Source organism: Hoplias malabaricus, chromosome 5, assembly GCF_029633855.1.
Source record: "Hoplias malabaricus isolate fHopMal1 chromosome 5, fHopMal1.hap1, whole genome shotgun sequence".
Classification (NCBI taxonomy): domain Eukaryota; kingdom Metazoa; phylum Chordata; class Actinopteri; order Characiformes; family Erythrinidae; genus Hoplias; species Hoplias malabaricus.
Genome location: NC_089804.1, coordinates 16922676 through 16936388, shown reverse-complemented (window position 1 = coordinate 16936388; position 13713 = coordinate 16922676).

Here is a 13713-nt window from a genome sequence, read left to right as displayed (position 1 = left end):
TATTTCCCAATAATCGCAGACGTCCGCCCTTAAGAACAATCTGTGCAATGGGCTGACATAAAATTACACGTCCAAGATGTACTTACAAAAATGACATCATTAATGATCATATTCATAACATATTGCCCACTGTTACATCGTGGCCCCAACAGCATTAACCTAATGCTCATGAATTATGATGTGGGCTCTAATTAGTGAGCTGCCACAACTTAGGACGCTGCTCCTATAAAATGAGTTATGAAGAGTATACCCACAATTTAATAATTCACAGGCAGTTAGAAAATTCTGTGGCCAGGAAAATAAATGATTAACAGACTCATTCTGAACCTTCTCGGCTGCAATACTGGAATTTGCAAAACTGTTGTTACAAAAGAGTGCAGTATGCAAATCACCTCTTTAACCAGTGTGCAGGTCTGTTTTAATGTAATTCATTCATAATTTTGTAACTGCTTATCCAGTTCAGGGTCACGGTGGGTCCGGAGCCTACCCGAAATTACTGGGAGCAAGGCAGGGACACACCCTAGAGGGGGCGCCATTCCTTCACAGGGAGACATACGCACACACTCACACCTATGGACACTTTTGAGCTGCAAATCCACCTACCAATGTGTTTTTGGACCATGGGAGGAAACCGGAGTAACCAGAGAAAACCCATGGGAAGAACACACCAAACTCCTCACCCGAAGCAGGACTTGAACCCCCAACCCCAGATCCCTGGAGCTATGTGACAGCGACACTACCTGATACCTGATGTTTTTATGGTTAAAAAAAAGGTTAATTTTTTTAATCCAATACAGCATTTTTGGTCGTTATCAGACGTCCATTTGCTCATCTCCAGGGTAACAGCATCAGCAACAATGCAAATTGACAATTCTTTATTTTTATATAGCACTTATTTTCAGAGGTTTCATTCCAGCAATATGGAAAATGGCAATATGTGAAATAGGGCAAGATGTTTTTAATATATTGTGATGTAACATATGTAAAATGTTCTTGGGTTTGATTCCTACATTGGGCCTTTGAAGAGTGTCTTTGTGGATTTCCTCAGCGTGCTCCAGTCTGTCCCACAGTCCAGGAACACATTCCTGTAGGTGGGCTGGCTGTGTGAAATTATTCACAAATGTGTGTGTGTGTGTGTGTTTGTGCGTGTGAGTGAGACTGGGTTAATGTGTGATGCCCAGGGATGGACAAGTGCCCTGTCCAGGCTGTGTTTTTATTTAGTTATTTTTAAAAAGCTTATCATATTAGTATATGTAGCAATATAATGGCATTGTAATACAATAAATGGTGAGTGATGCTTGGCGTTTAAAAAGTTCTCTTGCAGTACTCAGTCCTTTACGGCAATGCTCATAATTTTAATCAAAAACTATTTTTTTATGAAAATTCGGAAGATGTTTCCTCACCATTCGCTGATCCCCAGTCTGTTTGCGTGCTTGAAATTAGTCTAATGTGTTCACAAAGCCTCAGTGTCTGTAATGGCTTACAACACAAAGTGTCTCAGTATGCTAGGCTTTGTCTCTCTCTGCTCACGACAGAGAAAAGGCATCTGGAGGTGTTTAGACAATGAATGGTCCTCCAAACTTTCAGCAGCAGGAACTAATATGAGGACATTGCTCTTTAGGTGGGTTATATTGACTTATTTTTGCTGTTTCAGATTTCTTAAGGAGGAACAGGCTCTAAACTTACAATTGAAGTTACATGAGTTTAAAGTTACATGTGTCAATTTAACCAGTGAATTACAGAGAATGAATGAATGAATGAAAGTAAGTAGGATTCTGTCTCCTCAATTTTGAGAAGGTGCTTTTACAGCAGTTGAAGAAGGAAATTCTTGTCTTTCAGCATGTGATTTATGAATGGTTTTCACAAACTGCGCCTTAAAGTTTGTTGTACCACTTTGTGTACGATCATTTCCTGAGGCATGTGTGTAGCATTTGTTTTCTACACAATACATACTCCTCTGGTTGTTACAGTCACGGTGTCTGAGCCATTACATTGTATGCAACTTGGCATTCTCCTCATTCTTTTTGTGAGCAACTCTAGCATGCAGAGCAGAGAGAGGGGCAGTAAAAGCAAACATAGGCTTAGCTCAGTGTCATACGTTGGCCAGGGGTGGGGTTTCTCAGGCTTAATTTATGAAAGTATCTGTCTTGTTTCACGGCTGAGGGCCAGTAATCTTGGCCCAGCAGTTCCAGCTTGGTGACGCAATTGGGGCAGGACATTTATACAAACATAGACAGAAACACACACCAGAGGAAACAGCTTGGTTCTTGCCCACTTGGATGTCTGAGTCTCCTCTTGAAGAGGAAAGCAGACCTGCAATCTGCTTTAACTCCTTTCGAGCACCTTGGGTTTATTCATTTGTGCAGAGTTCTATCGCCCTTTAAAGGCTCAGGAGACTTCATGGAGATTCCTTAAGTGATTTCGTAGTCTGAGACAAAAAGACATGAGATCATGCAAGGAGTTGAGGGTTTAGTTCATGAGCAGCTGAGCAGCTGGAAATACGAGCTGAAGTCTCCACCACCTTTCAATCTGATTTCAGAGTTGGAGAATCTAGAGTTGTGTAAAAGATCTCTCTCCCCTGTTTTTTCCCCTCTGTGTATCAGGTCTTTAACAGTGTATTGGCCATGATACGACCGAGCAGACAGTTGTGTTAGGCATAGTAAATGAACCTGACCTGTCCTGATAACAAAGCTGCTTGATGTCTGCGATCTATCATCAGCTCGTCCGCATCGTAAATCAGCATGTGGATCTCGTAATTTGTGCGGGCCTGCAGCAGGTTGCAGGAGAGTCTGGGAAAACTCGGGGCCTCTCTGGGCCGCTGAAGACCGGGGGATTGTGTGCAGATGTGCTTGGAGGGTGGCCAGACGCTCTGCCCTGAGCGAACATGTGGTCTGGGAATGTTTACGCTGGCACCAACTCAAGCCAACCCCCGCATGACTAGCACACTAGCACTTACACACACAGACACGCACACAGGGCTGTCTTTTTGCTTGTACTGATCAGCAGACACACTGTCAGCTTGTTAATGTCAATACCTGTGTTTGACTTGTCAAAGAATATATGCATGGGTATAGGGGTCTAAAATGTAGGACATTTATAACTCAGAACCCCACAATTTTTTTTCTTTCTTGTTTTGGGCAGCTGATAATAAAAAGAGTATTCCATGAATTGGTCAAAAAAAAATCTGCATATATAAATGATAAAGGTCATTCATAGTGCCTGAAATTACTGAACCACTCCATTCTAGGGAAATAGACAGTAAGAATTGGTTACAGTGGTAGTGATAGGAACCAGACATCTGAAGAGTTTTACCATTACCAACGTTCCATAAGACAAAATCATTAATTAATTTATTTTTTGTAACCTCTTCATCTTTATTCTGTTGTACCTTATTCTATTATAATTGTAGATTTTAAAATTGTGCTGACTTCATACACCAAATTTTATCTCCAGGACTTCTATTATGTTCTATTCAGTTCTATAATGAAAGATTACATCATGAATGATTACAAATGTCCACTTCTCCTTCTTTAGGGAACACAACTGGATTTTTAAACCCTGTTGTGCCTTTAAAGGTGTATTTACGCTGTTTGTAACTTTAGTGCCAAATAATGTACCTCTATCATACACTGTTAAAAATAAAATTGTTACAAAGGATTTTTTACAAAGGAACAATGCCATAGAAGAACAGCTTTTGGTTTCTTAAAGAACCATAATTGTGGAATGATAGTTTGAGTAGAAAACCAACTGCACCTTGTTTGTGTTTTAAGTTTAACTTGTCTGTCAGTTCCACCTTAAGAAATTCATCTGCTAATATAGATAAATAGATTTACCGATACCAGAAAATACTAAGCTGTTAAAGCACTCATAATATCTCCTAATAATATGCTATAATAAAAGCATACGTATATATACCCTGTTACACATTTTTAGCTGTTAACTGAACCCCACATCTAAAAAATACCAAATCAAGTGTAAGGACAAGCACATGCTTCCAGTGAGACATGTAGTATGAACCACTGCCTTTAGCAACTTAGTACTAAGTACTAAGCTAACTTTTAGTAGCTGGACAGCCCTACAGTAGTGGAGATTGGTCTATAACATCAGCTGACAGATGCCCATGCTGGCTGGCTCTGTGTCAGCTGATGAAAGGCAGGAGTGGTGATTCCTACCTATGCAGAGAAAGCGAGGCTGTGACAACTGTGCTGTCATAGGTCCCCCAGCCTTCTATGAGTTAGGCATTAGAGGGGATATAACCAACAGTTTCCTCATAATAAGCATAATGCTTAGGCAGCTGGGCCACTGTGCTATTGTCATCTGCCAGTTTCAGCAGGAACCTAATATACTATCAGGTGCAATTTGCTCTATGAATACAGATCCTTGCCTTGACCATCACAGGAAGTCAACAGATATTTTGAATTCTGAAATGGAAAAGGCTATCAATAGGCAGTTAATTCCCATTTGCTGCCTGCTTTGAACATCTGATTGCATTGAGGCACATAAACATTGGTGAGGTCAAGTGCTGATATTGGAATATTCATTCTCGATCACAAACAGCACTTCAAGTCATTCTAATGGTACTGGATGGAGCTCAACCCCTCTGGAGAATACACTTACACCTCTCCACAATTTAAAGGAATACTATGTAAGAATGGGCTTTTTTTGCCTCCTGAGCTCCCCCTACCTGTTGCTGAGTGTAATTCAGCATATGTAATGTAGTCGTGAAATGAAGTCTCTCCCTCACACACACACACACACACACACAAACCCCTTCTCTCTCTCTCCCTCCCTTTCTCTGTCTCTCTAGCTATCTCTTTCACACACACACACACACACAAACACACACACACACACACACACACAGCTTCTCAGATGAGGGATTTTCACATCTGTCATGACCAGCTCTTCAGGGCTTCTACAGATAAACACTCTATCTCTCTCTCTCTCTCCTGCAAAGACAAACAAACGTATACCTCTCTCTCTCTCTCTCTCTCTCTCTCTCTGAGTCGAGGGATGTTTACGTTGGTCACGACTGGCTCTAGGGATTTTAGCAATAAACACACTCTGGGCTCTCCAGTGATAAACACACTCACACACTAATTACAACAACTGATATCCAAGTAGTTAGTTGGCCGGTGCTAGCACTTGCCATCATTCATCTGTAATTCTTAAAAATCTGATCATTACACTGTTGTCAACAAAGCTTGGGTTCCACCGACTCAAAGTGTAATTCTGGCTATTATGGTCACACGACAACTACAGAAAAGCACTTATTACCAAAATCAATGTCTAAAGCTAAAATGTTAGCAGTCGCAAACACTGGTTCACTGCTCAGTAACTCTCAAAAACCTGGTATAAAAAGGTATCACAGAGCAACACATCAAGGAATTGCAAAAACATGTTTTAAATTACTAATCTAACACAGAAGACAAACGTCTGTCTTGTTTCATGTCTCTCCTAGCTCCCTTCACTGAGTAAAGTCAGTCCAGTATTAACTGTTGTACAGCCTCTCTCCTGAAGGTTTGTTCCATTTCGTAGTGGAGGATTTTAACCACTACACCTTTTAACTCAGTTCCAGTGGTCAATATAACACTCTGTTCTGCTCAGTAAGGCAGAATAACATCACCCCATGCCTGTTTCACTTACAGCTGGAAGCAAAGGCATTCTCTCATACCAGCCTGGGGCCACAAGGTCATTAAGCATGCATAGCTGCTATATTGTGTCAGCCAGATTAGCTTGTTTACATGGATTTACAACAGGCATACAATTACCATCTTCCCCAGCCTCTGCTATGTCTGAGACTGTGCACTGAGGCAAATGCAACTGATCTGGAACCAGCTACTTAGTTATTTTACTTGGAATTTGCACAGCAGGAACTGATCCCTGACCAGTGCTCTCAGAGGCCTGAAATATGGGCCTCAGAGAGACATGAGTTGGGACACATGGAAGGCCAAACATATCTGCTATGCTGTCGACACATGCTCCACATAGCTGGAATTTTCTTACCCACAGGATCTGGAGGATACAGAACCCCAAAGGCCCCCGACAGCCCCTCACAGACATGGACGTCCTCCTCTCTTCATCCTGCTGTGAGGGCGTCTCCGGTCTGCCGAACACTCCGGAGGCCCAGCGGCTTCTTCTTGTAGTCCAGGAAGGACTGCTTCATTTCATTATATGGACTCTTTGTGCACAAATACACATCTGTTCTAATCTCCAGCGCCTCATTTGCAGGATTATTTATGCTTTATTTTTTATTATTATATGCTCAGGGAACTGAATCCACATGAGCCCAAGGATGAAGGCAGCCACTCTGGTTTAATTCCATGAGCTTTGTTGAAAACTTGGGTTATGCTTCATCATTTGTAACTAAATATATATAGTAAAGAAAATGCAGATAAATATATGTAAATGTAAATGCAATGTAACTTTAAGATTGACTGGACAGCAGCAGCTCTCTGTTCAGGTGGTGCATGATGCCAGGCTTAGGAAGCAAGTTTAAAAATAAAATCACAATAGATTTCACACACACCCAGGTAACTGTTCTAGAAACAGCCCCCAATACTACTCCATTATATGTACAATCATAACAGTTACTGTTCAACAATCAATGTGAAGGATATTTTGTACAGTGACTGGCAAATCTCAACAGGCCTAAAGTTATTTAAATATAAATTAACAATATAATCACAAAGCTTGCATGTGTAAAGGGAACTCTGTCCAGATATTTTTATTCTTTAATGTGAATGGTTGTCTTTGTAGCCAAATATAACTATTTTAATTTTACACTGTAACACACAAATGCACATGTAATAAATTTATTTAATTTCAATATACAGAATTTTGCAGGCACTTCTATCTATGGCAATTTACAGAAGTGTGTGGATGACCTCATACTAGTACTTCTAGCATTACGTCTAGCATTGGTTCCCAAATGAGAAAAATATTTTGCTGTAACTCAGCTTTAAACACATCTTTACTAGGTATTTCATGCTCTTAGCCTGATTCCAGGACCAAGCACAAACAATTTGGGAAGCAGAGGTGCAAATAAACAAAGGGCTATAGGCCCTACCAAATTTGAACTTACAATGTTGACTATAGCAGCCTCCAGCGTAAATAACTTTCCGAAGTATTTAAGAGCTTCAGATAACCTTACAAAAATCCTTCTTTTTACAAAAACAAACAGAGGCTAAAAGCCTCATTATTCAGCCCTGATTCTTTTCCCCTTGTCTTGATGATACACATTCATAAATGTAAGTGACCTGTATCTGTCTGTAATATGAATGAATATTCCTGGCAAATGGGACCCCAAACCTGGTTTAGTACACTATATAGCTTCTTAAAGGCAATGTCTATGATTGTGGGCAAACATTGTTCTCTCTGGTTTGTTTACGTTCAGGGGCTTAGTGTCCTTTAAGGTAGAATTGTATGTTTGAGAAAAAACGTGTTTGTATGTGGTTGAAGTTTAACTTGTATGTGGTTCAGGTTTAACCTTGCCTAGCAAACCAGACATTTTTTTTGCCCTTTACAGAAATGTGGGCTTCTTAAACACATTACGATTATTCTCTTCAGAAATTTGAAAAAAAAAAAAAAAAAAAAAAAAAAGACCATGAACATCACCTTTAAATAACAGTTAAAATATACTCCTTTTCTAACATTCAGTGAATATTTTTGTGCAGAATCCATAGTTTGATCAGTGACGGGAAGTTTCTTCCAAAACCTGGGTTCCATGCCAAAAAAGAGCCTTGATTAATGTCTTCTATGCATCATGAATGGCAGGAAGTGAAAGTGGGACATGGACAGACAAAACAGTCAGGAGTGAGTTGAAGTATTGAAGAGGCGAGATAGCAAGGGACTGAACAAGCATCTGGCCTCACTTGACAGAGCAGGTCAAATCCTCAACTACATCAGGTTTTCTGTATGAAAACCAAGAAGATAGTGGCTTTAAGAAAGCTGTTGCTTTATTTTAACTATACATACATTAGTCCATTTCAAACATAAAAATATATCGGAAACGTCATGCACATGTCTAACTGAATTTAAAGCAACTCCACAACGGTTTAGGACTGCAGTTTACACGGTGCTAACCAAAGACGTACAGATTTCTTTTAATATTTAGCTACATTAGCCTTATAGCTCCAGTGCTAAACTCAGAAATAACTTTGTTTTGGCTGACTGACTATATCTGAGATAAGGGCAATATTGCAACTGTATTTTTCTGGAAAAGTGTTCCTTTGATATTTTGAAAAAAATCTATTTCTGACACATTCTTGGGAGAACAAGAAGGCAAAATAGATCATGGCTACAAAAGTAAGCTCCCTTCGCCCTCAGTGACCTGCATGGTGGGGAAAAAAAAAGCCTCTGCAGTACATAGATGATGCAAGATACTATCATAATGACATAATGACTTAACTCTGTTTATATTACCAATACAAATCCAAGTGCTCTTACAGGACATATATCAGGCTTGGCTGGCTTTCAGTGTAAAGTTTGAATTCTCAGTCTGTACCTGAGAGCCAGCTCCAGTTAGATTAGCCTGTAGTATAACAAACTCGTCTGAGGGATGCAGCAGGCTTTAAGATTTTCCGAAGCCACTGCTGCACTGTCATACACTGTGTCACTGTGAGATTTGGTCTGGCGTGTAATCACAGAAATTCGTTTAATCACTCGTTTAACAGAAAACTGTCAATTTCTCAAACCTCAAAAAAATTCTGTGGATTAGATGCCAGTTGCATGAAACTTATACAGTGCATTTATCACAGTCTGAAAAGCTTGAAGAGGCTTGTGGCCCTGTGTGAGAAAGTTCAGAAACATTTTTGGTGTACACACAGCGCCACCTGGAGGAAAGGAGGGTCATTGGAAAAATAACATCCCAAGGGGTTAGAAACTAATTTTAAATATCAGGATTTTATCACAAAACAAATCCACCATAACCCTGAACAGGATAAAGTGGTTATAAAATAAATAAATGATTTTCAAAACCTACATATTCAAGTAACCGCGACCCTGAAATGGAGAAGCGGAGAAGAAAATGATGATGATGATGATGATGACATATTCAAGTAAATCCCCTGCAACTTTGGATGTGAAGTCATTATTGTTGTGATAGTTTAAATCTAAATATTTCAATGCCACTGAAAGCTGCTTCACGAAGCTTAGAAATAAAGAACAGTTATTGTTTTAGATTTAACACTATTTTACAATTATCAAATTCACATACAAACAATACTTTAATTTTACTTCTGGTAGTGGACTGTGTATGAGTATATTTTTAATCTGTTTGTAAGGGGTTCTTCCTGTGTCTGTGTGGGTTTTTGAAAGCACAAAAAGCACATGTTCATAGGTGGACTGGCTGAGCTACTGTGTCCATGTTAATGTGAATGTGATGCCCTGCAATGGATTGTTATCCTATCCAGGCTGTGATCCTGCTTTGCACCCAGTTATTCTGGATGGGCTTTGAAACTACTGCAATCCTTGATCAGGATGAAGTGCTTAAAGAAGGGTTAAATGTAATATATTAAAATGTATTTATACATTTCCTAGGTGCAACAGGTGGTGTCATGTAGCTCCAGGGTCCTGGGTTTGTCGGTTTGAACCCCACCTCTGTGAGAAGAATATCAATATATTAATGCTTTTTCCTATGATTACCACTCTAGAAAAATTGCAGTCCAAACCACAAAACGAACATTTTTACATCTCAGCTATTGGATAATGCAGAAAATTAGAAAATTAAGTAAAGTTTGTGTACATTAAGCACATCTTAGGTCTATCTGTTCAAATGTGAATAGCAAACAATAACAGCAGATCTGTGAGTGATTTGTAGCCTTATAGCTTATGAGTATTTGAGTATTACTGCTTGTCTGAGTACACAAACACAAAATGCACTTTCATTACTTTTTGGAAATGTTGTAAACCTATATTTTTCTCTTTATTGTTGGTTAATGCCGAACCATGCATTACTGTACAAGAACTGCTGCACCAGCTCTTTTCAAATGAGAATTAGGACTTGGGAAGGTAATTTTTTTCTCACTGAGAAGTCAGAACATTTCCAACACCATTATTGAAATAAGAAAGGCAAAAGAGTTCATGGTTAAATCTACTGTGATTCTGCACCATATGGACCTTCACTCTCTCCCTGCCCCTACATCTGAAGCCTTTTAAGATAAGGCATCAAACTTGGCTCTGCTTCTATTAGCACATGTGTGTTTGTGTGTTTTGCTGGTAGCTCTTATTAGGCTTTGTTCTCCTTCTCAGAATAAAATGAGGTGTGTCTTCAGAGAACTTGTTGGGACAACATGAACACAATATGAGGTCACCGCTCGGCCGCTCTTCAGCCACCTCAGCTGGAGCATTTCAGCTTCACTGCTAGACAAAATGACCTTCATTTGCTAGTAATGCGCCATTGCTTGGCTTCCAAGGCTTCAGCCTGTTTACACCAGGTGGAAAAGAGTCTGTTGGGAAATGGGTCACATCCTCCACCATCTTTCAAGTATAGAATTTATAATTAGAATAGCACTCTGACATTTGTTGGTCATTATTTTTCACATGTACCTCGTCAAAACAAGTGTTGTAATTTTGGAGGATCAACATGTGATTTTTTTTTGCATGAATAAATATCAGTTTTCAAAAAGAGCAGTATGTGAAACAGACATAAAAATGTAATGAACTGAGTAATAAACGTGCTAAAAATGCTGAAAACAAACATCCTCCTGTGTCAACTTCACTGGGTTCAAGCTGATCAGAAATGAAGTGGTGGAGTGTAAAACTGAACACTGTGATCTGTGATCAGACTGTTTATAAAGTAGGAAAATAGTAATCTGCACTGCTACCATCATAAAACACAAAAAACAGTGTCTGTCATTGGCACATTGTTTTTTTTAAAAAACAATTTTGTTTAAATCTTCTTTCAAATGGTACCAAAAAGCTGCCAAATTTCACACTTTGAAACAAGCAATGTATGGACATACAGAACAAGATACCCTGAGGGTATGAGGTGTGTATTTTGGACAGACTTTTGTAGGCTTTGCATTTTGTGGATCAAGCATTGATGAGTTCACACACTGATGTGGTACTTAGCATAAAGCAAACTAAGGGAGTAGACAAGGTGCTAATGAGCATGCCTTAAATAACAACATGTAAAAATTGTGCACTCGATATAAGAACAGCAGGGCTGTGAGTGTAGCTACCTGAACATGTTGTCAGCTTACTACAATACTAATAATGTAGAATTATAAAATCTCAGCAAAATCAAAGGAATAGATTTGATGTAGTAAATATTAAATTAAGGTTAAATCTCACAGAGTTGTAGATAATTTTGGTCTGATTACAGGACCATGGAGGAAGATGTGGAGATTAGAGAAAGAAAGTCATATCTCAGAGTAACATCATGTTCCTCTATTGTTTTCTCAAAGAAATTTGGGACTATTGTCTGAAGCATTGATCGTGACTTTGTATGAACTTTGTATGACTTTGCTGGAGGAGGGTAGATGGCAAATAAATAGCTCTGTCCTGTATATGTTTTCTCACCATACCTCAAACTGCTATGGAAATGCTATGGACAGTCCAGTATTCCTCAACCCAGTTACGGTTAGGCTCAAGTCAAATGAGCTTTAATTTTACATATAAATAAATAAATAAATAAATAAATAAATAGTTGACACAATGTGCTTTCCAGTTGAGTTAGGTAAGTTAACAATATAAAGGTATGTATACAAAATTGAAGAAAAGGACAGGCTACATGTTAAATCAAGACTCTAAGAGAAACATTCATTCATTCATTGTCTGTAACCGCTTATCCAGTTCAGGGTTGCTGTGGATCCGGAGCCTACCCGGGTTCGAGTCCCGCTCTGGGTGACTGTCTGTGAGGAGTTTGGTGTGTTCTCCCTTTGTCCACGTGGGTTTTCTCCGGGTGCTCCGGTTTCCTCCCACAGTCCAAAAACACACGTTGGTAGGTTGATTGGTGACTCAAAAGTGTGTGAATGTGTGAGTGAATGAGAAGTGAGGACTGGCGCCCCCTCCAGGGTGTATTCCCGCTTTGCGCCCAATGATTCCAGGTAGGCTCTGGACCCACCGCGACTCTGAACTGGATAAGCGGTTACAGATAATGAATGAATAAATGAAAATAAATACCCAAACAGAAATCAAAACTGACAGATTAAAAGACTAAGAGAATGTTAAACCTAAATTAACAGTACTCTAGACTAAAAAAAAAAAGTAGCAACATTAGGCTGTTACCAAAAACAAGAGAAAAAAGATGGATCCTTAAAAACACCACTTGGTAGTATTTTTACCCTAAAATTACAGCTGCAGACATGTTGAGATACTTTATGGACCTCTAATAGGTAAAACTGAGCCTCTGTCCTTGCTACTCCAGGCTCAGAACTGCAGAAACTTTTTGTGGAGTGCAGGACACTACCCTGCTCGCTCACTCCCTCACCTCCCCTCCCCTCCTCATTGATTTCAGGACAGTTCTCTAAATATATATTACACTATGCAAATGTAGAGGGGAGTCCCAGGAGCAAGCATACCAAATCTTACCTAGTCGTCCTATAATTTATGTTATTTTTGACATCTTCAGTAGTGGGAAAGTATTTAATGTGGGATGTAAAATTACTCCAGAAACTTGGGCAATGACAGAAAAATAAATAATGGATTAATTCTTCATTTATTATCTTAGTGAAGTCTGCTTCCAAATTATCCATTGATTAGCTGTTAGCTGTGTCTGTCTGTCTATCTCTCTCTATATGTATATATATATATATATATATATATATATATATATGTACACATTGGAAGACAAATCTGAGCCCTCGGTTACTCCGGAGAATCATCTATAAAATGCAATGAGTATTTCCACCACAAGACGGCAGCATTTCATGCAAGTGAGAGAATAGACAAAGGACTATCACAATAACAGAAGTAGGCCTCCAGCCACCATCAGTGGACTATGCCTCTGTTTCCACATAGGGCTGTGCAACTCTAATCTGACTTATTTATGACCTGATATACTTTGTGTTTACACAAACATGACTTGACTTGGGAATGATTTTTGAAACAACACAGACTGTGAGTGTAGCTGGAGATGTCCAAATCAATTTAGTCAGTTTTCCAGGGATATAATAGTGTGCAAAACATTGTTTTCCTTGACTATCATGCCCAGCATAATAAACTGAAACTGCAACAAGTAATTTTCACAGATATGAAACATTATGCAGACACATTTCAAAAGCATGTCAGTTTGTAGAAAAATGCACAGCAAATTCACCAGGGTTAAATCAACACTATTAGTGTTAAATTAACACTGTTAGTGTAATAATTTAACACTCTCAGTGCTAAGTTAACACTAATAGTGTTGATTTAACACTGGAGAATTTGCTGTGTGTGCTTCATCAAAATATATAATAAATACATTTATAAATAAATTATAACAATTCAGCCAATTTTGTAGGAATTGTTCCCCCTAAAAAAAAGATTGATATCCAAATGTACTGGAATATTAGTCAGAATTGTCAAATCCAGTGCTGCTTCTGTATAAAGGTCTTGAATTGGTCTGAGTGGCGGGACGGTGGCACAGCAGGTAGTGTCGCAGTTACATAGCTCCAGGGATCTGGAGGTTGTGGGTTCGAGAATGTCTGTGAGGAGTTTGGTGTGTTCTCCCCGTGTCCGCGTGGGCTTCCACCGGGTGCTCTGGTTTCCTCTCACAGTCCAAAAACACAT